The sequence below is a fragment of the Scylla paramamosain genome, unplaced genomic scaffold (genome assembly GCF_035594125.1).
Source record: "Scylla paramamosain isolate STU-SP2022 unplaced genomic scaffold, ASM3559412v1 Contig94, whole genome shotgun sequence".
Lineage (NCBI taxonomy): Eukaryota > Metazoa > Arthropoda > Malacostraca > Decapoda > Portunidae > Scylla > Scylla paramamosain.
Window position 1 is genome coordinate 79,643 of NW_026973759.1, and position 5,358 is coordinate 85,000.

A 5,358-nucleotide genomic window follows, 5' to 3' on the forward strand; every position below is an offset into this window, starting at 1 on the left:
AATATACTTCTTTCTTCAACATTTGAATAGCAATTACTTCTCAGATCAATGCCCAGTTACTTCTCAGACTTGGCAGAGACACGTGACGGGAGGTCTGTCCTCTTACTGGTAAGATATTGTCCTGTCTGTTATCATTTATCTTACAGATATAATCGGCGCCGCCAGCTTGCAACAAGTAAATATGAATAATGAATCATAAGAACATAAGAATATAAGAACATAAGAACATAAGAAATAAGGGAAGCTGCAAGAAACGACCAAGCTTACACGTGGCAGTCCCTGTATGAAACACACCTACCTATTTCCATCTGTTATCCCCATCCATAAACTTGTCTAATTTTCTCTTAAAGCTCTCTAGTGTCCTAGCACTAACTACATGATTACTGAGTCCGTTCCACTCATCCACCACTCTATTTGAGAACCAATTTTTTCCTATCTCCTTCCTAAAACCTAAATTTTTCAAGCTTGAACCCTTTATTTCTTGTTCTACCCTGGTTGCTGATCCTAAGAATTTTGCTTACATCTCCCGTGTTATAACCCTTATACCACTTAAAGACTTCTATCAGGTCCCCTCTTAACCTACGTCTCTAAAAAATGTAAATTTAACAGCTTCAACCTCGCCTCGTACGGAATATATATCCCTAGAAGACTTTTTGAATGACAGCCACGATGAACTCCTCCTGCAGCAATGACTGATTCTGGGGTGTGTTACACCTCTGGCTTCAGTGACGACGCTTGCCTCGTCTGCAGATGTCTAGGGCTGAGATGGAGAGGACAAGGAAATGCCACTTGTTTAGTGTCCTTGTCAGTGTTTGAGCTTAAATGGAACAGGTATAAATTCATCCACATGTGGCAACGTGGATAAAAGTGACTAGCAGCAGTATACCACAGTACTTCATCCTAATAAAGCAAGCCCGTTGTCGGGTAGACGTTCCTGTGAGGTTTTCTGAATCTGACACTCAAATATAGTTCAGGTGATCCTCATTATCAACAATATGAACTCCAGCAAGATATTTGATAAGGAGTGATGGAAAATGTTCCTGAACGCCGCCAGGCTGCACGGGACAAAGGAGAAGGTTCTGGCCTGGACTAGGTCATGGTCTTGCAACAAGACACTGACACTTCATAATTCCAGTTGATACGAGTACTTAGTACGGTAAACACCATACACACCAGCTGCGGGACAGATGTTATTTATAATATATATATATATATATATATATATATATATATATATATATATATATATATATATATATATATATATATATATATATATATATATATATATATATATATATATATATATATATATATATATATATATATATATATATATATATATATATATATATATATATATATATATATATATATATATATATATATATATATATATATATATATATATATATATATATATATATATATATATATATATATATATATATATATATATATATATATATATATATATATATATATATATATATATATATATATATATATATATATATATATATATATATATATATATATATATATATATATATATATATATATATATATATATATATATATATATATATATATATATATATATATATATATATATATATATATATATATATATATATATATATATATATATATATATATATATATATATATATATATATATACACACACACACACAATAACAGGCAATAGTATTAGTAGTGATATTATTTGCGGTTACTGACAGGACACAAGAAGAGGAGGAGGCGACAAAACAAGAAATGTTCTAATCTCTTCTTGTATTTCCATTCCATGTGTGTGTGTGTGTGTGTGTGTGTGTGTGTGTGTGTGTGTGTGTGATGACGCAAAAATAGACAGCCCACAGCCACACTTCAGCACTGGAGGCCGGTGCACCTACAGCTGGGTCGGTAACGTGCAGGGCTTCATGCTCGGGTCCCGGGTTCGATTCCCAGCATGGCATCTTTCTCCTGAAGCTCAGATTTATAAATTTGAGCTTCCACAGCATTTGTTCAGTATTTCAGAGTACCGAGCGTGTTGTGGCTACATGCTCGTCAGTGGCAGTGTGTGTGTGTGATGAGTACTTAGCGGTCCTGTGAACAGAATAAAGGAGAGGAAAGTGACGAAGGAAGCAAAGCGAAAGGGAAGCTTTGGGATAAAGGAGGGAGCGAGGGAAAAGGAAATACGAGGTGAAAGAGATCCAGTAATTGAGAAAATATAAGAAATAGAAAGAAAGAAACTTCCTCAAGAACTCTGTATACTTTGCAAATATCCAGGGCACTGCTAATGATGAGAATTCCTCACTCAAAATTTATGATGCAGCCAACACAGTGGTGGACTCTGCCACAATGCCACTCTAAGAATAGGCCACACACTCACCACGCTTGAAGGCTGACGCTCTCTGGCCAGAGAGACAACATTAAATGTGTTAGGACTGCGGCAGAATCCTCACACTGACTCGCTCGCTTACAATTCAGAATATACGATGGGGAACAGCAAGAGGTGCTTGCTATGCAACATAAGTAAAGTTTATGGTCCTTTAGGGCTAATCGACTCTCTAACCGTGCCACTGAAATGATTAGTGTGAGAAGTTTGGAGCAAGTAAGTGGACTGGGATGAGGAACCTCCAATGGAAATAATCAGCTCTTGGGAAACCTTGACCTTTGAGTGGCGAGAGTTGTCATTTGTTTCCCAGGCACGTGTTGGAGAAAAGTTCTAGATATGTCTTACATTTATTTACACACACTTCCTGTAAGGCTTATGGGATGCCTGTGCACGTCACTAATTACAATTCTGAATCAAACCTGCTGATGTTCAAAGCAAATGTAGTCCCACTAAAATCAGGCACTTTGCTTCATTTTCTTTCTTTTTTTTTTTTTTTTATGTAGGAGGGACACTGGCCAAGGGCAACGAAAATCCAATAAAAAAAAAAAAAGGAAAAGCCCACTGAGATGCCAGTCCCAGAAAAGTGTCCAAAGCGGTATTAAAAAATTGAAGGATAAGTGTCTTGAAATCTCCCTCTTGAAGGAGTTCAAGTCATAGAAAGGTGGAAATACAAAAGCAGGCAGCAGAGTTTACCAGAGAAAGGGATGAATGATTGAGAATACTGGTTAACTGCTGTTTATTTAGGGAAAAAATGAAATAAGTAGTATAAAAGAAACCTTGCCATCCATTACTGTCGAAAGAACATGAATCTGGTAAGGCAGGAAGACAGGACTGCAGGGAATCACAGCCCCGTCGCCCATCGGTCACCTGCCCCCCTTCACCACCTCCGTCACTCCCACGCCACCCTCCCGTCATCCCCCGTCACCCTCCCGTCATCCCCCATCATCCTCTCTTCACCCTCACAGACATATATCAAACAGTATATAGTAATTCAACGTACTCTTGTTAAAGCCAATTAACAAAGGTATTTCGCAGGGATTAATTTAAGGACCTATTCTTTTAGTCGTATATATTGATGACATTATTTATGTAAGCTCTGAATTGAAATATACTGTACATGCAGATGACACAAATGTACTGTTGGATGGCACGAATATTGATAGCTTACATATTTATTTACAAATGCATCACACAGCATCAGGGAGCACAACCTTTCAGACTGGTAAGCACTTCACCTAATGCTCGAGGTAATAATGTCAACCTAACGTGTCCACACTACAGAACAGTCCTCTTTCCAAACAGTTTGTTGTGCTCTGAACCTCACGGGTGGAATTCACTCTCCGTAGATATCAAGAGTCTTGTTAATAATGGTAATCTTGCCCTATTTAAAAGATGTATTTAATCTTATTTGTATAATCACCAAAATTTGCAATTGTTTTTCTTAATTATTATTATTTTCACTATTTGCTGTAAGATTCTCATTTTATTGTGATATTTGTTAAAAAGTTTATTTTATTGTAATTCATAATTGTTTTACTTCTACTCTTATTGTTGTTCTTTGCTCTGCTACTACTACTACTACTACTACTACTACTACTACTACTACTACTACTACTACTACTACCACTACCACTACCACATGTGTGTTCTACTACTACTATTACCAGTTTGTTTTACTACTATTACTAACGTTTGTTATACTATTATTACTATCAGCTGTTTGTTCTACTGCTAATTACTACTACTCGTTTGTTCTACTACTACTACTACTACTACTACTACTACTACTACTACTACTTACTACTACTCTTTTAGAGACTTTGGTGAAACTTTTGCTGTTGCCTTGGACATATCAAAAGCCTTTGATAGAGTCTGGCACAAAGCTTTGATTTCCAAACTACCCTCCTACGGTTTCTATCCTTCTCTCTGTAACTTCATCTCAAGTTTCCTTTCTGACCGTTCTATTGCTGCTGTGGTAGACGGTCACTGTTCTTCTCCTAAATCTATTAACAGTGGTGTTCCTCAGGGTTCTGTCCTGTCACCCACTCTCTTCTTATTATTCATTAATGATCTTCTAAACCAAACTTCTTGTCCTATCCACTCCTGTGCTGATGATACCACCCTGCACTTTTCCACGTCTTTTCATAGACGTCCAACCCTTCAGGAGGTAAACATATCACGCAGGGAAGCCACAGAACGCCTGACTTCTGATCTTTCTAAAATTTCTGATTGGGGCAGAGCAAACTTGGTATTGTTCAATGCCTCAAAAACTCAATTCCTCCATCTATCAACTCGACACAATCTTCCAGACAACTATCCCCTCTTCTTCAATGACACTCAACTGTCCCCCTCTTCTACACTGAACATCCTCGGTCTGTCCTTTACTTATAATCTGAACTGGAAACTTCACATCTCATCTCTAGCTAAAACAGCTTCTATGAAGTTAGGTGTTCTGAGACGTCTCCGCCAGTTTTTCTCACCCCCCCAGCTGCTAACTCTGTACAAGGGCCTTATCCGTCCATGTATGGAGTATGCTTCACATGTCTGGGGGGGTTCCACTCATACTGCTGTTCTAGACAGGGTGGAATCAAAAGCTTTTCGTCTCATCAACTCCTCTCCTCTAACTGACTGTCTTCAGCCTCTCTCTCACCGCCGCAATGTTGCATCTCTAGCTGTCTTCTACCGCTATTTTCATGCTAACTGCTCTTCTGATCTTGCTAACTGCATGCCTCCCCTCCTTCCGCGGCCTCGCTGCACAAGACTTTCTTCTTTCTCTCACTCCTATTCTGTCCACCTCTCTAACGCAAGAGTTAACCAGTATTCTCAATCATTCATCCCTTTCTCTGGTAAACTCTGGAACTCCTTGCCTGCTTCTGTATTTCCACCTTCCTATGACTTGAATTCCTTCAAGAGGGAAGTTTCAAGACACTTATCCACCAATTTTTGACCACTGCTTTG